The sequence below is a fragment of the Pseudorca crassidens genome, chromosome 18 (assembly GCF_039906515.1).
Source record: "Pseudorca crassidens isolate mPseCra1 chromosome 18, mPseCra1.hap1, whole genome shotgun sequence".
Taxonomy (NCBI): Eukaryota; Metazoa; Chordata; class Mammalia; order Artiodactyla; family Delphinidae; genus Pseudorca; species Pseudorca crassidens.
The window spans coordinates 30,121,903-30,145,646 of record NC_090313.1 but is presented as its reverse complement, the minus strand read 5'-3'; positions in this window follow the sequence as shown (position 1 = coordinate 30,145,646).

Here is a 23,744-nt window from a genome sequence, read left to right as displayed (position 1 = left end):
TAGTACTGTTGAAACCCAACCCTAGGAAGATAAAATAAAAATAGCTACAAAAAGGAGGGTATTTTAGAAGTAATAAAAAAGAAAGAGAATAAACACACAATGTGGATGTTTTAACTTAAGTTTAGGCCATATGTTTTGAAATTACAGTTGACTCTTGAACAACAAGGGTTTGATCTCTGTCGGTCCACGTCTATGGGAATTTTTTTTCAGGAATTCCCGAGGTGGTTAATTCTGTGGATTGGGAATAGTGGATACGGAGGGGCTCTGGTCCCAGAGGACCACAGCTACTGAGGGCCAACCTATAAATGAGAGGCAGATTTTCCACTGTGTCCCTAAGCCAAGTTGTTCAAGGGTCAACTGTATTGCATTTTTGTATGTTTGGATCCTTATTAAGGCATTGAAGTGATCAAAGATCAGCCATAATAAATATGCTTTTGATATTTAAATATATGAATGGATTTAATTCGTCATATTTGAAATCAATGTTAAATGCCCAAGAAGTTAACTTTCAACATTTAGTATATTAGATTTATAGGTTTAATAAATTGAACATTAAAGAATGTACAATAGGGCTTCTCTGGTGGTGCAGTGGTTGAGAGTCCGCCTGCCAATGCAGGGGACACGGGTTCGTGCCCCGGTCCGGGAATCGTGCCCTGGTCCGGGAAGATCCCACATGCCGCGGAGCAGCTGGGCCCATGAGCCATGGCCGCTGAGCCTGCGCGTCCGGAGCCTGTGCTCCGCAACGGGAGAGGCCACAACAGTGAGAGGCCCGCGTACTGCAAAAAAAAAAAAAAAAAAAAAAAAAAAGAATGTACAATAGCTATGTGTTCCTCAGAATACACAGAAGACTTTCAATTCAACCCCTCTCACTAAAAAGAATCCTTCACACAACCTCCCTTACTTAGTTATTATAAAGAGAGGCAGGAAGGAATAGAGTCAAGATGAGAAAAACTTGAAGTGTATCCTCCTCAATCCAGGATCGCTTGTTCCCCAGTCTTCCCCAGGCTGATGTACAAGAAAGCAAAAAGGCAACTGCAAACAGGGGGACAATGCATAGCTGGTCTTCTCCGTTCTCTCACTGGCTCTTCCACCAGAGTATTAGCAAGGAGAGGGAGGTGAAGGGGGCCGTCTCTGCTGATAAGTATATACCAGTTGTATTTAGCAAAGTAGCATCTACCATATTATCACACTCACCCTCTCGCAAACTTCAAGGTAAGCTCTTTAATTTTGCCTTGAAATAAAGTATCAATAAAGCACATAAATGATGAGGATTATCCAAAACTACTAGAAATCTTTAAAAAATGGTTTTAATAAAAAATGCGAAAGGAAGAAGAATGCAAAAAGTATGTAGAACCATTTTGATTTCAAAAGAAGATCTTGAATTTTATGACTTACCGTACAAGTTGGGAGGAGTGAAAGGAATTATGTGGCATCACGCAACGTCAGGATGAAAGTGAACTTAGATAGGAACCCAGAGACAAAGAGAAAGAGGACTTTCAAGGGACCTCTAATGGCATCTATAAGAAGGTGGGAGGTGAATAGGAGAGTAAGGGGCTGAAAGAGTAAAAGGTTGTCTTTAGAAAAATTGGGTGTTGGAGCTCAAGATTTTAAAGATGGAGAGATTTGGGAGCATCCGTTTATCCACAGAGTGGTGATGAGAGTGGATTGCTTAAAAAGAAAGATAATAATGCTGATATTTGTATTAACATTGTTCAGGGCACTATTCTAAGTTATTCACGTACACTTACTCATTTAATCCTTCCAACAACACTTTAAGGTAAATATTATTGTTTTCTCCTTATGCGTTAGAAAATAGAGCAGTTAAGAAGCTTGTCCAAGATCATATGGCTAGTAATAATAACTCTTGGATGGGAACCGATCTTGTCTAGCTCCAAAGTTCAGCTCTTAATCACCACACTACACAGCTTCTTTTATAGTAGGTAAGTATAACTGAAACTCAGGATAAAGATAAAGATAGTTACCATTTATTGAGCACCTACTATATGTATAAATACATATATATATACATGACAAATTTTATATATACGTATATAATGTCTAATCCTCACAAAATCCTGCTGAGGCTCAAACAAAACTGAACAAAACAACAATCGAACAAAATACACATCTAGTAAGCAGCAGAGCTGGTATTGAAAAATCTGTGCTGACTATTCTATGTCCACCATACAAATGCAAAAGGGTGATCTTTTGTAGTACAAAGTCTTCTGGAAAGTATGATTATCACTTAATATTATCCATCTCTTTAATCAGAATGGAACTTTAAAAAAATTGTAGTAAGGAACACCTACTGATAATTTTGAATAAAACAAGGTAGGAATGGGTTGATTAGGAGAATGTTCCATAACAAGAAGGAACATGGACACATATAGGTCAATAGGAAGAAGAAATTTTTAGAAATTCAAAAGGTTCGTGATAGGACAACCAAGATAGGTTTGCATACTTGGCTGTTATTTTCCTAGAATTTGTGAAAGTCAATTTCTGAATAGATGATATTCTTCCTGAGGATATCAGAACAATTTGGAAAGACGAAAACCTCAACTTTCTCCAAATCAACTGAGTCCCTCAGTCTAGTAAGATTTCTTTAGTCCAGCACAATCTTGCCATACTCAGTTCTACCCCTTCTTTTGAGAAGGAGCCATGAAGAAAAAAAATTTTAAACGAGAAGTTGATGTATCTTTATTCTACTTTATATTCATCCTTTCTCTCTGATATTAATGGTCATAGAATTTATGTTCTCCTTAAAAGTTGATGTTTTGCTGTACTAAGCAAGAACTTATTTTATGACTTATTATACATAATATTATATATATATATAATTATTTTATAAGCAAGCACTTACTTTACTGGGTTGTGTATCATGGGAAATTTAAAGGCTCTGCCCTTGAAACAATTACAAACGATGTTGAGAGAAAGCAGGATGTGTGCATGAATTATTCCAGGGGAAAATTCAGAGACAAATAATGTATAGCCTGGCTGCTGCAACCTCCTGACCAATTTGTCCAACTAAAAAACCCATTTGCTTATACTGAAGAGCACTCTTTACGAATTCATTTCTTTTAGGATACAAGAACATCTAATCTTTAAAAATCTCTAGCTAAATTTACGATTTTGGCACTTAAATAGTAATCTCATATTGCAGCTCTACCAATAATGATGCTTTCCAACATTTCAAAATAGATGATCTCTTTCTGGTTCCAATCTGTCTTCAGTTTGGCCTTTATTCTGCTGCAGAAACCAAGCCCAATCTACTTATTTGCAACTGAAATTTCCAGACATTGTGGCCATATCTCAAATACCCCACAGCTTTGTCTCGATCAAAATCCTACCCTTCTTTTATTGTCCAAATGCCAAACCCTCCATTTACCCTTCTCTGCTTACACTGTGTGGAAGGGATCACTTTCCTAAATAGCAGTCATTTACTTATTTTTTCAAATAACATTTATTAAATTATGTCACACATATTATATTAGAGATCAACACAAATTGCTAAGGGAGCTCTCAGAATTGTTATCCTTAGGGGCTTAATGTAGGATAAAGCAGAAAGTGGATGAAGATAAGTCTAGAAAGGTAGAACAAAAAAATATCATAAAGGGTCTTGTATTCCTTGGTAAGGAATTTAGATTTTTATCTTGTATAATGCTTCTGTGAGATTTTACATTTTCAAAGGGGACTGTACTGTCGTATGTTGAAATCATGGAGGCATATGCCTTATTTTCTTTTTTGAATGTGAAGTCCTTAAGGACAGGGACTGTGTTTCATTCATCATTAGAAGCTCTACATCACTTTCAGTGCAGACCTAGGTCATGCATGTTGTACAGTGGAACTCTAGATCAGGGGTCCCCAACCCCCGGGCCACGGACCGGTAGCGGTCGGCGGCCTGTTAGGAACTGGGCCGCACAGCAGGAGGTGAATGGCGGCCATGCTAGTGAAGCTTCATCTGTATTTACAGCTGCTCCCCATCGCTCGCGTTACCACCTGAACCGTTTTGCTCACATTACCGCCTGAACCATCTCTCATTGCCCCCCACCCCCGTCCATGGAAAAATTGTCTTCCACGAAACTGGTCCCTGGTGCCAAAAAGATTGGGGACCACTGCTCTAGATCATATGTTGCAATCCAAAGAGACAGCAATGCTCTCCCTTGAGAATCTTCCTGAAGCTTAGGAGAGCTAATGGGATCAACTGGTTAAGTAAACAATTTAAATTAATACATCCAAGTGAATTCATATGATTCTATGTGAATTTTGCTTAATGTCAAACCAAGCAAGTCCAGAAAATACGATCGTTCAAGTTCCCTTAGCCCTGTGAACTCGCCCACGTTGCACATGTATAAGGTTTTCAACACTAATTAGTGTACTAAAAAGAGCCTCTAATATGATAGAGTGTATTCACCCTAATGTTGCTATGATAACTTGCCTTTTATATTTTCATAAATGTAATCTTTTTCACTGAAGCATTTACAGAAAGTTCAAGTATTATTTTTCGTAATACCCCTTGCATATGGAGAGGGTATTTCTGAATTGTCATGTAAAATAGAATGTCACTTGTCTTCTAGTCACATTATCTAGAAGAGGAATAAGAGGACTGATACTTTCTTTGTGTTTGGAAAGTAAGGAGTTAAGGAGAGCTTATTATAAGAAGGTGAAAATCACTGTCCCAATCTGTGCCTGGGACACATGTCTAAGCCTGAAAGAGTGAAGATGGATGATCTCCAGTCCTGATGGAAGGAAGAACACTGGAGAAAAAAATGATTGAACACCCTGGGCTCCTTCTGCACAGGGTTAGACACTTAGGCTGGGTCAGCCATTCTCCAAGCATTTGAATATCAGCCAATTAAATTGGCTCTTAATTATAGAGAAGTCCTTTAATTGAACATTTCTGCTTGGGAAGGGATAAAGGATGAATTCTGGCAATGACCTGAGGATCCAGTCCTACGATTAAAGGTTTAGTCTATGATTTCCTTGAGATACAGGAGTTTGGCATCAGACTACTTCAGCTGGGTGTATCTGCATTGTTCAAGATGAAGCATTTTTCAAAAGGGTGTAAAACTAAAAGAAGCCACCAGGATAATAATTCCACAGTTTTAAATAACGGATGACTGTGATCAATACAAGGAAGTTCAAGTTTAAAATAAATGCTGCACCTGAACCCAATTAGAAGAGGGCCATCATTATTTTCTTGCTGTTAGAATCCAATTTTTAAAAAGCACGGAGGGGTTATTTAAATGGCAATAAATGCATTGTAGAGTCTTTTTTCCCTAACTACAAAGCAATCTGTTGCGTTGGAAGTTAGACTTGCGAAACAATTGAGATGCTGACAAAGCAGCAGGGAAAATACGTGTTGTTAGGAGCAGAATATCTAAATCAATATTATGCTTTGTCTAATTAATATAGACTTTGCTATTGCCAGGTGGGATTTATTAGTGCCAAAAGCAAAATAAATCTATCACTCAGGCTTATAAATAAAGGTAAATTAAGAACAGGTGAGCCTTGATAGTTATATACATATTTCTGTGCATTTGCCAAGTCATGGAAAAGTCAACAGTACGATGACGTTAAATATTTCAAAGGGTAATGCCAATGTGATGAGGCATTAAAACAATGCTGTCCTTGGAAGCTGATTGTCAAAACTGGGCTTATTTTCTAGTATTCATGTGAATTAGGATGAGGGCATTCCTGGCACTGAACTGGAAATGACCTGACCAAACCTTGCAAATGGACCATGATTATCTGCCAGAGATTATGAGAGGACCAGTGAGGTGGAACAGGGCCAGGTTCAGACCCTGGGGAGGGGCAGGGGCAGGGGCAGTGTGAGGATCTCAGGCAAAGGGGGAGAATCCGTGGAAAGTCAGGAGGAGTTTATGAGATGCTAACCAGATGATCTCAGACAGGTGTGGTCAGATTATTGGTCTAGAGACTAGACCTGTTTTGGAGGGTCGAAGGATCATTTCCAACAGTAACTATGACTCATTTGTTTAAAATATAGTTGTAAATTTTGGCAATTACTGCTCCCATTAGTTTTTCTTGTTGTTGTCTTTTAACACACATCAAACAGTATTGTGTCACTTCAGATGGGAACCGTCCTACTTTAGGTGCTATTTTGAAAACTTTACTTACCTAGTTAGGGCACCAAATAATTGCTTGATGTCGCTGGGTCAGGCTCACCCAGTTAATGTGACTCTTTAACTGAATCTATAAGGAGTTCTTTTCACCTCAGATTTCATAAAGACATATATTAAAAGAATTTAGTTAAAGGAACACATATGTAATATGTATTTATTTATTTGCTTATTTGTTTATATTTCTATATCCTAATCCCCAAGAACCTTGAGCTTTTACCAGCTAATATAAAATAATATCCAGAGGTAACCACAGTGTAGTAGGTACCTCTGGTCAGGAAGCTAGGACAATAACTAGACCCTTAGAGGGTCTGACTCTTCCTATCACAAAAGCCCTTTCCTCTAAAGTCATGATAGCTGCCTGATTAGGGCAAGGTTTTGACGTTTACCGGTTTAATGCCTCTTCTGTGCCCTTCCCCCTCTCCACTCCCTAAAAGAGTGCCTGTTTGCTGTGTTTGGACTGTTAATGAGATATTGATCAGTAAAATTAATTAGCAAGCATAGAACCTTAAGTGCATTTTAACTAGTTAATCAAAGGCGATACTCACTTAATATATATATCTTACTCTGGATAAGAATACATATGCATTTGAGTATCTATCTATCATCTATCTACCTATCTATCTATCATCTATATCTATCAATTTGGCATAGCTCTATGCTCATAATCAAATATTTTCTGTAGCTAAAAAATTCATCAAAATATATATAAATAAGATATAAATAATGTCATTTATTTTATTAAAACTATTTTTAGATAACAGTACCAGATGGGTAATAAGACTTTATCAAGCAATATACTGTGAAATCTTGCTACAGGCACAAGCATTGAATCACACGTTGATATCTGCAAATGTGATATGGATAAATTATAGGCTCTAGAAAACGGGACACAGTTCTTTTCATGCATAGCCTTGTTCTTATAGCCTTTCCTTTGTCACATTCAACTTTTCCTTTCCATTATTTGCTCAACCTTAGTTTTCAATATTTTCTTTGTCAGGGTTGTCCCTAGGTAGAAATGTAAATTCAACTCTTTTCTTCAGCCCGTCTTCCTCCATCCTTACCTCAGATCAGCTCATCTGGCGGCCCTAGCTCTCAGGCTGCCTTCACTCTTGGGATCCACCCAAACTTTGCATCCTCCAGCACAGGCCAATGTCTGAGACACTGACCTTTTAAAAGTCACCTATGCTAAATCCTATTCCCGCAGGGATCCCAATTTCTAGCAATCTGTGAGAACCTCTTTAATAGAAGCCTACAGAGGGTGTTTTCAATAAAAGAAGCGAGCACATGGTGAGAAGTGTAAATGTCGGCAGAAATGTATGTATCTCATAAACGCACATAAGTGGCTACATTTTCCAAATGAGTACCTCCTGGCTGCCCTTTCTTCTCATCCTTACGAAAATTGCTATTCCTGTTTAAAGAATATTCATAAAACTACACATAAACTTTAAAAAAATAATAAACACAGCCTGTTTCATTAGTGGCTGTAGAGTTCATGTCTCATTCTGTATTTCACAAACCCTCTCAGATGTCAGTACCTGCCGTGTCCTGAATGAAAAGAGGAGTGAGGGAGTTACAGGGATGATGTGCCGGACGAGGAGTGATTCCACGTGACATTGTACCTTGTGAACTTTCAGGCTGCTGTGCAGAGCACATCAGGACTCAGCATGGTTCCTATTGAAGTGCCGTATCTTCATGAGTTTTGGCGTGGATTTTAGCCAGGCGAGGAAGGACCAGTGATGTGCGTGCCATCATGACCTCTGTGAGAGCTAAACCTAGTGATACCAGGCTGTGCCCGGACATGCTTATCATGACTTACTTTCCTGCCAACAGTATTGTCATTTGAATATCTAATTAGTGGTTATACTTTTTATTTTTTTATTTATTTATTATGTATTTATTTATTTATTTTTTGTGGTACGCGGGCCTCTCACTGTTGTGGCCTCTCCCGTTGCGGAGCACAGGCTCCGGACGCGCAGGCTCAGCGGCCATGGCTCACGGGCCCAGCCGCTCCGCGGCATGTGGGATCTTCCCGGACCGGGGCACGAACCCATATCCCCTGCATCGGCAGGCAGACTCTCAACCACTGCGCCACCAGGGAAGCCCAGTGGTTATACTTTTTGAAAGAAACTTTCAGTATCAGAGCTACTTGAAATTAATTATTATGGTGCATTCATATTGCATTCTAAGCACCATATTAGCTGAGATTTATACAGTAATAAAATATACTGTGGCGTTTCCATGGAAATATTATTATAGTATTAAAAACAATGATATTTTCTTACTCTAAAAAAAATTGACTCCAGTAATATTTTAGAACTGTCACTGCTGGTGGCAGGATATTTTAATCATCATTCCAGAAATTTTCTTACCTCTTATTTAACATATAGCTTTTTTTTAGTCTACCGACTATATCAGTTGCTTATGTCTTAAGAGCATCATTGCTGATTTAATAAAACCAATGAAAATATGGAAACATTAGGAATGTTGCAGAACCAATCAACAGATATTGATGCGCATGAAGCAATAATTTAATAAGGAGAATCAGGCTGCTCTTTGAATTAAATTGCTAAAATCTATTCTCAGGAACATCACTTGCCATCTCTAGAATTGACCAAAGGCTCTGTGTAAATATGTGACTGAAAAGATTGGGAACTCAAAATTTCAATCACGATGATAAGGGGGAGTAATCTCAGGGAAGCAAAACTGGATTGCGACTTCAGTTTGTTAAGGGGAAAACTAGTCAATATGACTACATAATTCTGAGAAAGACTGTCTGATCAGAAAAGGGGTGGAGTGGCCAATATAAAAAAATAATTAGGCTAAACTAAATAAAATAAAAAGGCTAAAAACACAAACCAGTTCCAGCTCATAGTAGTTGGAACCCTTTTTTTTTTTTTTTTGCGGTACACAGGCCTCTCACTGTTGTGGCCTCTCCCGTTGCGGAGCACAGGCTCCGGACGTGCAGGCTCAGCAGCCATGGCTCACGGGCTCAGCCGCTCCGCGGCATGTGGGGTCTTTGCGGACCGGGGCACGAACCCGTGTCCCCTGCATCGGCAGGCGGACTCAACCACTGCGCCACCAGGGAAGCCCTGGAACCCTTTTATGAAGTCGATCATTCAGACTACATTAGCTCACAGCTGTTATTCAAATAACACAACTAACTCTTGTCCTCTCATTGTGTTTATATTTTAATTTTCCGTATAGCTTGGAAAGGCTTTACACTGCTAAGACAAGAATTCTTTTATTCATTTTCTTCCCCACTTACACATTCACACAACAAATATTGGTTGCCAGATCTTTCTTCTATTCTTTTCTGTATTGCAGGGAAAGAACCTGTACCTCCATTTACCAGAATCTTTTCCCAAAGTTTTGGTTGAGAGTTTGCCGATGAGACAGACTCTCGTGAGATTTGGAAGGTGGTAGAGAAGAAGGTATTATTCTCCAGGAACAGTTGCCGAGAGCCTGGGGAGTGTACAGTAGAAGTTCTCAGACTGTTCCAGGTATGCTGGTGGGTTCATCCACGTTTGTGCTTCTGGCAGCTGGCATTGGTGGCAGTAGCTTCCCTGACTTTTGCCCCCTCAGCTCTTCCAACAGTGTGTAAGCTTCAAATTTTTGCATCAACACGCTTTCTCGTTGGAATTATTAGAGCAGCTTCTGTTTTCGCTCCCCAATCCTGATAAAAGTCTGGTCTGAAATTTTTGCCATGTAAATGTCTTATTTTCACGACCAACAGAGGAAATTGTGTTATTTTAGGTGATAATTGCATATGAGCAGAATGAATTTTTTTCCTGAAATACTCTCATTTTAACAACTGCCATAAAGACAAAGCTATACAGTCAAAGAGAAGCTGATAAAAGTCTTTTTCTTTCTTTCTCTATTTCCTTTTTCTTTTGCCTCTTTGGTTTGTGACTTTTACAAATTCCAGTTGATTCAAAATGTACCCACAATGTTTAACGACTAGGGCAAGTGAGGATATAATGAATTTAGAATAGTGTTTATTTTACCTTAACCTGTGTACTTTCTGTTCCAAAAGAAGAGAGAGGATTCCCTTGAGTACGATATTTATGTAATTTTCTGCCACGAGTTGCAGAGAATTTCCTAGTATTCCAGGAAACATCCTCTCATGAGTCTAGAATTCTCTATCAAGTATAAACTTCTTGTTACAATTTCAGCCTGATGGTAGACGTTTTTTTTCCCATCAGGAGCCTGTGTCTGACTGTTGTTGTTTGTTGTTGCTGTTTGTTTGTTTGGGGGAGAAGTTTGAAACTTCAGTTTTTTTTCTTTTTCAAGGGAAGATGGCAACATGGTCTGGCATCATTATTACTCCAGACTCATTTCCTACATGAGATACCATGGATAGGATTAATGATGATCATTTAGGGAAAAGGGTTGAAGTAGACAAGAACTGAAGAGGATGTGATAATTAGAGTGTGCAGATGGGTGGAAATTCTACTGGAGAACAAGCCCCATTAGCAGCTCAGCAGTTAAAGCCATTCGTTTTAGGAGCAGATGTGCAGTGTTCTTTATGGAATATGGTGTATGTTTGAAAGGACATATGGAGAAGAGCAGTTGAGGATAGCTATCATTTTGTAAGTCCATAGGATGATGAAATAATTGTGAAAATAGATTTGGGGTTTTTCTTTTCTTTCAGAAAAGGTCTTAATTTCCATTCTCTTCTTGCAGTGCTCTTGTGAGTGTTTCTGGACTCTCTCACTAAGGTTAAAATAAGTTCTGCCATCAAAGCCCTTTTCTCACCTGAGCACAGAAAGAACATGAGGAACATGACCTTGCTGAAGTTGTTGATCAAATTATAATGAAGGGGATCACAGGAAAAGTCTTGCTTATAATCAAAAACTCTCTTCAACTTTTTAGTTCCAAACTCTTTGAAAATGCTAACTCAAAATGTTAGGCTCAGGGCACCTCCAAAATGTGTCCTGGGGTGAACCAAGAAATCTCCCTGCTGTCCATCATGGTGCCCTCCAAAGCAATCACTTGCCATGTATGTTGCCACCATTCATTATGAATCTCCATTATTACTTCTCTTCAGATGACTAAACACAGCGCCATTATCATGGCTCCGTATCCGGTTGGCCTCTATTCCGATTTAATGATGCTGTTGGTCTGGTTTTTAAATAGCCTTGTTTTTAATTTCTGAAGTCGATCAGTCTAAAGAGGAAAACTCTTACTGATGTGCAAATTATGGACTGCATTTCACTTTGCATTATGTATTTTCATTATTCACATCGTGTTGCATTCCTTGGCAGAGAGCAGAGAATTTTGAAAAAGTACATTCCTAGTGCCCTAAGTGTCATTTAAAACAAAGTGATTTTCCTACAATTTCATTTCCTTAGGGTTCCTCTCATTTCTGTCAGGTTTGGGGCCTGTTGACCTAGGTGGATTTGCATAGCTAATAGTAAGTCTATAGTAAAAAAACAAAAAACAAAAACCACATCTTTTCCAAGAGAATCTCAAAAGATAAGGAACTCAAAAAAAAAAAAAAAAAAAAGGGCTTCCCTGGTGGCGCAGTGGTTGAGAGTCCGCCTGCCAATGCAGGGGACACGGGTTTGTGCCCCGGTCCGGGAAGATCCCACATGCTGCGGAGCGGCTAGGCCCGTGAGCCATGGCCGCTGAGCCTGTGCGTCCGGAGCCTGTGCTCCGCAACGGGAGAGGCCACAACATTGAGAGGCCCGCATATCGCAAAAAAACAAAAACAAAAACAAAAACATAAGCAACTAATTTAGAGATGATAGTGTGTTAAGGGCAAACTCTCAACTGTACTATCAGTTCCTTTCATTGATGATAAATGATTGATATCTGGAGCCTTCAGCTACTTTAAGTCAGATGTAGAATAGCCAAGTGAAGGTCTCAGGTGTGAGAATGTTCCAGTGGGAGCAGCTTTGCCCTCCTTGTGGGTAAAGGCAATTCTTCAGTCAACTAAATTTGTGCAAATGGTCAAGTTTTTGTTTTGCATGTCTTATGATTGATCCCCAACTGCTCGTTTTTGTGAAAATGTCTTAGTAATAATACATTTCTCTTACAGAAATGTTACAGGTATCTTTCTTGAATCGGTCTCACTGACACTAAAGTTCAGAAGAATCGATGCTGTACCTTTTTTATTTCTGTAGCTGAATTTCTATCTTGATGATTATTTCAGGATTACCATAGTTCTGAATCATCAAACTTTCTGTAGTTCCCTTTGATTTTTCAGCTTCAGTGCAGAAATGATCAATTTGACCTTTCTGAGGGCTCATATTTCCCTCGAGGTCACCTTAAAACACCTTTGATTTTCACTTTAATCATGGCATATTTGCCTGTTCTTGGATTACTTTTTCCCTTTTTCTGTGAATATTTATCACCTCTCAAAGTATTGCAGAAATTCTGCCTAGCTTGTTATTTTATCTGTTTGTCAAAAGGAATGTATCTATATTCCGGATGGAAGCTGCTACACAGTAGCAGGTTTTGCACAGAAATTCAGATTTAAGATAATGAGAGAACATAAGCATTTCATTGAAAATAATCAGCCTTATATGTGAAGTGTATACACCTATGGGAGGAGATTTCACCCATTTAACAAAAACGTATTTGGTATATATTTTGAACCTGGCCTTGTGTTGGGTGCTGAGAAGCAAAGATGACTAAGGCACTCGTTCTGCCGTCAAGAGCTGTGGCGAAGAGAGAAAGGTACCTGAATGGGGGTACCATGCAGTGTGATAGCAGTGCAGGTACCAGGTATCCTAAGAATAGAGAAGAGGCTGCTCTTTCCTGATCTTCCTTTACTGGGATGCGAGGAGGTGATTGGAGACTTTAACACTATCATTAAATCCGGCTGAAGATGTGAAGGTCCGAGGTCACATAGATACAACAACTTGACTCAAACTAAGAGCTAGATGACCTATATACATTCTATCTGCTTAATGACCGTGAGGCATGCAGACACCTCATTCTTTAAAATGACATTCTGCTTAGAAACTTCATTTGCTTAAACAAATTGATATTCTCCTGTCTAAGGACCTACCAGGAAGGAACATTAATTGCATGTATCTTTGAAGACAAAAAATGATGGGCTATGAAAAATGTGGAAGGCCCAAGAAATGAAAACATCAAGGAGGAATTTTATTGTTTATTATGTAAGGAGTATTGGCACCACTTCTTTTTTCTAAATGATAGCAAGAATGGGAGCAGGGTCTACATTCGATCCTTTTCTGATAGTGGGTTTAGACGGGCAGTTGAGAAAGAAAAAAAGGGAGAAGCTGAAAAATCTAAATAGAACTTTATCTACTTTACAGTTTTGCCTAGGCCCAACCCTGTGTTATAAATATAAATGACCTGGACTCATCCACTGCTGAGCGAAGAATGGCTTGCCTGTGTAATGTGATCCCATTTAAATGGAACTGTGGAAACCGTTCATAAAATTTCATTCTTACCTGTGATATAAAATACACATGTCACATAGTACATAAAAAGATGCCTAGAGGGTAGTCCTCCCAAATATAACAGTGATTATTTTGTGTGTTGGGATTTGAGAGCTTACGCTTTTCTATTACACTGTTTTGTTTTCCTTTAATTTTCAAAAGTTTATTCAAAAAAATGCACCACTCTACACCAAGCATTTTGCTATGCTCTGAATATATCACATAAAGCAAGGGTGCATTTAATATTTCCCTCATGAATGCATATCATTTTTAATAACTGAGAGTAATAATATAGTTATATATAGCTGGCAAGATTGAGCAATAACGACTGTTTAAACTCAGAGATTCAATATAACGTAGGGATATTTGACAAAGAAATATTTGAGCCGTGTCAATCTGCAGATGTATTAGTATGTCCAACATTGCCTGGAGCCTGAACCCCTAAGAATGAGAGTGAGTTTTTAGCATCATTAATAAGCTCTCCTTCAAGAATATTTAACCTATTTGTTTAGGTTGGGGATTTCTTCTAGAGTTAAGCTATCATTCTATCTGCTTGCAGATAAGGTTTTATTTATTTTTAGTTTTGCACTTTAGTTGGAAATGGGAGGTAAGTGGCCTTGATCAAGAGATGGGCTGGAGAAAGTTTGTAGAGATGACAAATTTTATAAGGTGATTTGTAAGGTTATTCAAGTGATATAACATCCAGGGGGAAGCTTGATATACGTTGTTACAAGAGAGCAGACAATGGAAAGATTAAATTAAACGATAGGCCACACGAAACATGTCTGAAAGCGAATTGTGTATTTAGAATTATTTCCCCAGGGATGATATCTAGCCCTCAGTGCTAAGACTACATGCAAAGTAGATGTTTTCTTTATGAAACAAATCCTTTGAGAAATATTTTAAAACAAAATATTTATAGTTACATTCTCTGGCAAAGTGTGTGTGTGTGTAACATTTTAAAGTGTGTTTTAAATATTTTAAAACAAAATATTTATAGTTACATTCTCTGGCAAAATGTGTGTGTGTGACATTTTAAAGGAATCAAAACTGATATCCTAAAATCACAGTTTATGTCCTAAAATCCTAAAATTCAAGGAGTGTTTTCTTTTTTTTTAAGTTTTGGAATTACCGGCTTTGTTTATTTCTAATGTTGGGGGTTATATGTTTGTTTCACTAAATGATAATGTGTGAGTGAGAAAAAGAAGCACAGGACAAGTAGTGATAAGGAAATTTGAGCTCAGAATCTAGGAAAACAGTTATGTAGCAAACACTTCAGCCTGAATGTTTTTTCTACCAAAGATTTCCAATCATCTAAAGCCATCACTTATTGAGGATGAAGAGGACCAAAGTTTTGGTTAGAGAATGTCCTGATTCTCTAATGAACTTAACATTTAGTTAAATTTTTATCTTAAAATAAATTATATCATTTGATTTATGAATAAATACGCATGTAGACTCTATGGATAAATAATAGCGCTCTAGAAGCTTATAAACATGCATATACAAACACAAGACTAGTTTGTCCACAGAGAGATAGTGGAGAGATTAAACTTACTTATCAATAGCTTCTTGGAGGAGAAATAATTTAAGCAAATTCCCAAAGTCCTAGCACTACACCGGAATGCATTTCCCCCGCTAAACTGAGAGGGAATCACATGTGTAAAGTTTACACTGAACAATTAGGACTCAGGATACAATCAGAATATAAATTTATTTTTCCTCTATTGACTGTTAAAACCCACCCTTTGGGGCTGTCTTTTCCACTTCTTATATAAAATTTGGGAACGGTCCCATGACTTGTGGGGCCTCCTGGAAAATCAGAGCCCTTTGGTCATAGCAGTTGCCAAAAAAAAGATAGTCTCAATTTAGTAATTAAAATATACTGTCCAGAGTGATAACTGAACCTCTGAGCTTTAGTGCAAGTTCAAGTTTCCCCTGCCCTGCGTAGGGCTTGCTTCCGGTTGAACTCCTGCAGGTGAGAAAGAGAGCCTGCTAAGCTCGTCTCTAAGACCCTGCCTTCCTGCCTACTGCTTCCCACTCTGCTTGTCCAGCCTTTGGCTGCCTCTGGCTCTTTCTTGGTTGAAGCCTGCCAAGGACAGATTTAACTTGACTGAAACCCAGGATGCCTCTGGCCGCGGCTGATATTTGAATTGAACCTTGTCCTTGTTGCCGAGGTCCTTCAGAGTTCCCTTCTGGACTCTTGCTATGAGGGACGGCATGCCTTTGGCTGGCATTAGGAGACCCACCACTCTGAAGATTATGTCTTTTTTTATGAGGTCTCCTTGCCCTGTACAGGAATCCCTCCTGGAGAGTATTATTTAAAACAATCCTGAGCTGACATTCCTCCTGCAGGTTGCACATCTGGTCAGCACACACCTTGGACCTGCCATTGTGGAGACGCAGTTATTCCCCAACGGAGTCCTCTGCTTTGGTGCCACATATGTCTTCAGCCAACATTTCGCCCATGAAAATGTCCGCAAAATCCAGGGACCACATATCCCCTTCTCCAAGTGGTTTCCTTGAGAAAAAAGTTCTCCTTCCCCTCCCCATGGGCTGTGATGCAAAATCCTTACAAGTCTCTCCAAAGTAAAACTCTCCTTCCTTTCCATCTTTCTCTACTCTTCTGCTTTCGTTCTTTTTTTTTTTTTCGGTACGCGGGCCTCTCAGTGTTGTGGCCTCTCCCATTGCGGAGCACAGGCTCCGGACGCGCAGGCTCAGCGGCCATGGCTCACGGGCCCAGCCGCTCCGCAGCATGTGGGATCTTCCCAGACCGGGGCACGAACCCGTGTCCCCTGCATCGGCAGGCGGACTCTCAACCACTGCACCGCCAGGGAAGCCCTGCTTTTGTTCTTAAATAGCCTTAATGTGACTGTAAGGGACCATGAGCAGAAAATTAGAACTTTTGATTACTGTTTATGAATGTCCTATTAAGGTGGTTTAGGAGGTTGTTGCCAAGCTATTGTCTTCAGGTTTCAGCTAAAACTGAGTCAGGAAGTTCTGTACTTTAATATCCTGTTATAAATATATTTGTACCCATTGTTATGTAATGGGTGCATATGTGTAAGTGTATGCATGTGTATATGTGTATATACCCCCTCTCTCTCACACACTCAGACACACAGACACAACTGTGTTTGTATCAGTACATTCTCTTGTTATACAGGCCTTCATGGAGGTTTTCTCAATGTAAACCCTCAGGCACGGGGGATACAAAATGAGGAAGACTTTCTTCTACAGGGGATCTTGGTCTCATCAGGGTGATAGAGACATAAAAGCAGTTATATACATTGCAAAGTGAGAAATGCAACTCTCAGGCTCTGTTAGCTACTTGAAAGACAAGGAGGGTTAATTACGATGGAATAGAGGATGTGACCCAACAAGCACCACTAAACCAGTGGTAGGTCAGGATAAGGATCTTCTGTTAATGGGCAGTAATTAGAACTCCATCCTATGAATAACAGGGCATTCCTGGAGCTGCTGAAGAAAATGTGTGTGTAAAATCACTTTCACGTCATGATATTGATCCAACATTTAGGGTTTCCTGCTTCTTGTCTACCCTCCTTCTACCTCCTTTAAGTGTGCAGTACCCTCTGAAAATGTCTCACTTGCCGTATCTTACCATCCATGAGCCTGACTTTCAGAAACCAGCCTAATCAGACAGCTGTGTATGTTAATCAAGCATAAAATTGTTCTCTAGAATACAGACTGTTTTTAGTAAAACTGTATAGTAGAGACAGCTTCGTTCAAGTCTCCACAGAAAAATGTTTTGTTTTTCATCAGAATTCAGTAAAAAGGGAATCTGAATTGTGTGCTTATGACTGTGCAGATGAAACTCTGCAGACTCCAAGAAATTTCGTCTGGAAAAAATCAGTGCAATTGTCAGGAAAATGCTTAGATGTTGAGAAGCTACTCAGAAATGGAGCAAAATTCAGGGTCAACTAATTCTCTTGAGTAAATAAAACAGTGATTTAAAAAATGTTGTTCAGTTTCTATATGTCAAAGACAGTGAGTCAAACGGTTTTTTTCTGAAACTTCAAAATACTGTTTTCCATGAGTTGAAAATAGAAATATTTTCCATGGGCTGTACTACTTTAAAACATATCATATGTATTGATTATAAATGCCACTAACTTTTTAAATTGTTGTTACGTGTGTATCTGTTGACTAATATTAACACTTTAATGTTTGCTATTAATCTTGCATTAAGAATGTTATCCTATGGTACACTTTTTATCAATGGTAATGATAAAACGAATTTGCAGGCTATGTTTTGTTTAAATTTACTTTAGGTTTAAGGGTAAATTTAGTATGTTTATTGTCCTAACTTGAGCTAATTTGGTTGTCTAGGGACTTGCTGGAGAATTCACAGAATTTTTCCAGATACTTTAGGGTTGACTGCAAATTAAAACCATATTTGTTTATATATATATATCCTAATAGTACCTTTTAATAGGAGTTCCAAGAGAACAGTTTTCGTAAACATGAAATATGTGAGAATTTAAAATAAACTATTAAACTGAGAGAGATGGTGCTTACAGGCCCCAAACAGGCTGGCTTTGCCTGTTAACCTTCAACGTTATCTTCAGAGCTTCCCCAGAATATTCCATATCCAAAGATCAGTATGCACAACCTGAAACTGAATCTTATCAGGTTTTAATCCATAGCTCAAAATACGTTATGGCATGTTAAATTACTTTTCTTTGTGAACTAAGAAATACAGCAAAGAATGAATTCCTGGGGCACTCTATCATATGTAAACGATAATGCTGACATTTCAGAATCCTTTCACAAGATTCTTAAGGTAACACACTGAAGAGCTATCCTCTGATACAGATCGTGGCGTCACTGCTTGCTAAAGTGATATGGTCTGACAAAGTTCAGCTCAGCATTTCTAGATAATCCAGAAATCCACCTGGTCCCTTAGTGGAACAAGCCACAGCTAAAACAATGCAGCAAGTCCAGCCTCATCTCACGTCTAACATAGGATGATAATTTAACTTTTGCTAAGGAAAGCTTAGGAAAAGATGGAGATGGTTGACTCCTTCTAATTATCCATATATATATTAGTTACTCCTAAGTACTTAAAAAGCCTTTAAAAAAATTTATTTACTTTATTTATTTTTTGGCTGTGTTGGGTCTTTGTTGCTGTGCGCGAGCTTTCTCTAGTTGCGGCGAGCAGGGGCTACTCTTTGTTGCGGTGCGTGGGCTTCTCATTGCGGTGGCTTCTCTTGTTGCGGAGCACAGGCTCTAGACACGCGGGCTTCAGTAGTTGTGGCTCACAGGCTCAGTAGTTGTGGCTCACGGGCTCTAGAGCACAGGCTCAGTAGTTGTGACGCACGGGCTTAGTTGCTCCATGGCATGTGGGATCTTCCCGGACCAGGGCTCGAGCCCGTGTCCCCTGCATTGGCAGGCGAATTCTTAACCACTGCACCACCAGGGAAGCCCACTCCTAAGTACTTAAAACAAGTTTCTTTTCAATTACATTTTTAAGACTTCCTCTCAAACTCACCTTAGCCTTTTAGTTTTGTATCATTGAGTAAAGAGCCAGATTTTGAAATCAAACTCCTCTGATACTTCTACTTCATTTTTCCTAGTTTTTTCTCTTCCTTTGACTATCATTTAAATGTTCTTGTCTTTCAGCATTCTTCCCTTGGTTCTTTTCTCTCCAGGTCTGTATATTTTTCCATGTTGACCTTGTTTATTCTCCTAACTGCAACAACTGTCTCTATGCTGTGAATCTTCAAATATATGACTCCATTGTAATTATCTCTTCTGAACTCCAGTAATGTTTATCCAACTTCCTACTAGACATCTCCATCTGGAGGTCTCACAGGTGCCTCGTCAGCACGAGTGTTACGATGAATACTCTGTCCTTGCTTTCACTCTATGTTACCATTCTCCTTTAAAAGAGAACAACTGTCCACTGGTCTAGACACCACTCTCTGTGTGACTCAGGAGGAGACCCACTGAACTGTTAGTGCTTTTGTCAATATTCCCCTGTCTCCCAACATTGACATCCTCACTATCAAAATTTAATTTTGGGATTTTGACATCCAAACTAATGATTCCTCCAATACACGGGCTTCCAGATCCTTGACTTCTTCCTCCAAAATCTTGTCCTCCATTCTGAGACATCTGCTCCCATGATCAGCTTAAAGCTTACCAATCTTTAACAAATGCCTCTCATCATTTTAGCTTTATTTCTTTACAGCCCCACCTCCTATGATTTCTCAAAGCCCTTAAGACTTTTCTACAAACTATTGATCCCACGTGACTTTTCACTACTACTCATCCCTCTGATATTTTCAGTTCCCTGCTCATCTAGTTGAAGTCCCACAGTCAGTCAATCACATCTCATATATATCCCAACTCCTTCTCCCCTGTGGACTGGCAAACACAACCCAGTTAAATATGGTCTCTCATCTAATCTGCACCTGCACCTGAGCAGGTAACTGTGGTGAGAAAAAAATCACACAACTATTCTAACAGATCTTTAAATCGACCATTCTGACTGACTTCAAGTAGATCCCAGTGTTACCTAAAAATTCTCCTCTATTTCCCCATGATATGCACTCTCCCACTCTTCTAGATCAATAGGGTATACCTGTTCTCCCCCCTTTAATCTTCACCACATTCCCCTCCTTCTAATTCTGAGCTGTAACTTTGTTTCTTACTGCATGAGGAAAATAAACACTACCAGACAAAAATTTCTGTCTTCTCTTTCAAACAAATCTAGAAAGTTTTCTGCATTTATAACTGAACACTCGTTCTTGGTTTTTTTTTTTTTCCCACCTCACTCCTCACCCAACTTCCTCTTCCTGCTTCTAGATATTAGGGTGTCTCAATCCCAGTGTCTCACTGCTTTGGTGGTGTCACCTAGTCCCATAGGTTTAAATGCCATCCACATGCTGACCAGTGACAAATATGTGTATTACCAGCCTGACCTCTCTCCTTGATTCCCAGCTCAAGTATCCATTAGCTTACTCAGCATTTCCACTTAGATATTGTGGAGGTTGTTAGGGTTATTCATAAATAATCACTTTTGCTACATGGTAGAACTGCATTTCTCTGAAACTTCCTCCTCTTGTAGCTAGCCATCTGCATTTTTTCCCCAGGGAAAGTGAGCAGGCAGTGTTTTAGGTCATTTACAAGAAAAGACTTAAAGAGCCAGAGAACAGTAGCCATATTCCCTTTGCTGTCATGCTCTCTATCAGGGGAAGTATGTGTCTAGAAAATCTTCCATTAGATTGGCTCTCTGAGTGACTGAAGCAGGCAGCACTGCTGTTGACCCTTGCTGGACTTGAAGCAAGATTAAGAAATAAATCTATATTTTTTAATCCAATGATATTTGGGGATTGTTCGTTCTGCATCTGAACCTAGCTTATCCTGACCGATCATATTTCTGTTATGCACCTCAAATCTAACATATTCTTAACAAACCCTTGCCTTTTCTATTCAAACCTGATTTGCCCATAGTTTTTCCCATGTCAGGAAATGGTATCACCCATCTTCCAGTCTCTATGTCAAAAACATCCTCTTTTTCTCCCCTAAGTCACATCCAATCCATCAACAAATTCTGGTGGCTGTACTTTCAAAATCTTGCCAGATGTAAGCTAGCTACACCAGCACCTACCACACAAGCACTCTGCTCCAAGCCTGACTCTTGCAATCGTCTCCTAACCTGTCTCCCTGCTTCCGCAGTTACACCACTACAGTCAACTTTCTACATAGCATCCAGAGTGATCTTTTAAAAAATACCATAGATTCGGTTGTTCCTCTGCCCCAAACTTTTCAATAGCTTTCTACTACATGCAAAGTAAAATCTAAAGTCCTTCCCTAACTGGCAAGATTGTATCATCTGACTCACTTCTAATTGCCTGATTTCACTTCTGCTTATCAATCCTCTTTCTCTCAGCTCACTGCTTCGGACACTCGTTTCTATCACTCAAATGCACTGTGTAAGATACTCATCAACTTTTTTCTTGCCCTTTCACTTGTTTACATACCAGTTACCATACATTTAAGTTAAATCAATACTACTTTGAATCTTGTCATAATAGAGTTAGGTTTCTGGCTAAGACTGATCACCAAGTACAGCAAGGGGTATTCTATATTATTCAGAACTGTGTGTTGTACTCTTTCTGCCATCTGTTGACTTGTGACTTTGAGACTGTAAACAATTATTATAAGAAACTATATTTGTTAGAATGTTTCTTTTAAAAGAGCTGTTTGTTCAGTTAAAGTTGTAAACCAAGTTAAAATATGTGAATTCTTAGATACTCCTCCTTTCAATAGGTGGAAACTAATTATCCTACCTTGAGTGGGCTGTACTTGGTGATTCACATCTATTGAATAAAATGTGGCAAAAGTGACAGTGTGGTTTTCAAGACCAGATCATAAAAGGCATTGTGGCTTTTCCTTTGTGCTTTTTGTCTGTCTCTCTCGGTTCACTTACTCTGGGGAAAGTCAGTTGCCATGTCATGAGGACACTCAAGCAGTCCTGTGGAGAGATATACCTGATTGGAAACTTAGGCCTCCTGCCAACAGCCAGCAAAGAGTGAGGCCTTCAGCCACAGTAAGGGAGAACTCTGGGGAAGTAAATCCTTCAGCCTCAGTCAAACCTTCAGGTGACTGCAGTCTTGGCCACCATCTTGACTGAAACTTCATGTGAGACCCTGAGCCAGAAACACTCATCTAAGCCCCTCCCTTACTCTCAGAAATGACATGTATGAAATAACAAATGCTTATTGTTTTAATCTGCAAAGGTTTGAGTAATTCACCATGCAAAAAACAGATAAATAATACACCCTATTATTTTTGCAATAGGGGTTTAATTTTAATAAAATATAATCAATGTGAAAATTTATCTCTTTACCATGATCTTACTGATTTTGTTGTAAGAAATTCAAATGGTAAAAAAATTGTATAGATTACCTTAAATTTAAGTACATATGTAAATTTTTTCTTCTTTGCATAATTTTGACTATCAAATTAATTATAAAATGCTTTGCACAGTCTCTTCCATAGGCGTAAAAATATGGGACAGTCAGGAAGTGAGAATGAACATCATATTTGTTGAGTAGGGTGGATGTCAGCCAGTCTAGAGAAGGAGGTACAAAATGGGGACAAAGTCAAATAGCCTGCCTCTGAGCGATCCGATACTTTTGGAATTTATCAACAACTGCCTCTAAGTTTAGTTAAGTTCAAAATTTTATTGACCATTTACTCTTTTCCAGGAACTGGGCTACAGATTCAAAGACAAACAAGCCTTGGTCCTTTTCCCGGAAGAGTCTAGTGGAGGAGTGATAGAATCAGGGGATAACCACGTTATGTGTGGACAATTGCAATAGACTGTGGACAGTTGCAATAGACTGGACAATTGCAATAGACTGTGGACAATTGCAATAGACTGTGCAATAAGTCTGAGGACAGAAGGCACATTGAAAAAATCAACTGGAAATGTCCTTACCAGAGGAAGAGAAGGGAAGAAAGAAAGAAAGAAAGAGAGAGAGAGAGAGAGAGAGGAAGGAGGGAAGGAAGGAAAGAAGGAAGGAAGGAAGGAAGACAAGGAAAGAAAAGAAAAAAAGAAAAGAAAAGGAAAGGAAGGAAGGAGGAAAAGATTAAACATTCTCCCGTTAAATGTATAGGAAATGAACCTTGCGATTTCAGGGATATCATGAGGTCACCCGCATCTCTTTAATATCAAGAATAACTTTCCCTTTCAACTCTTGGTGTTCCCTCTCTATCCAAGAAAACAGCTGAGGATGTGGTAGAACCTTCAATAAATTGTTTTGTTGGCCTAGACAAAAAAATCTCACCTTGATGACAGATCAGGTTCATAAGCAGCATTGGTATCTGCTTGTCATGCTGTTGTAAGACCACCTGAGACCCTTCAAGGAAAGGAGCTTTGGGGACCGTCTCCTAGCAACACAAAACAGAATCCTTTAATACCAAACGTTTATTTTCTTTGCATGGTATTCGACTTCATAACATCCAGAGAGAAGGATGGCAGAGAGGACATAGAGCAATGAAACAAAGGGGAGAATGAAGAGGAAAGGGAAACAGTAAAGGAGGAATGGGAAGAGGGTTGCGGATGCTTGACCTAGAATATACAGGGCACTTGGGAAACACTGAAAGCTATTTCCTTAGGTAAATAACTTTTTGCTCTTTCAAACTCAACTAGAGTAAT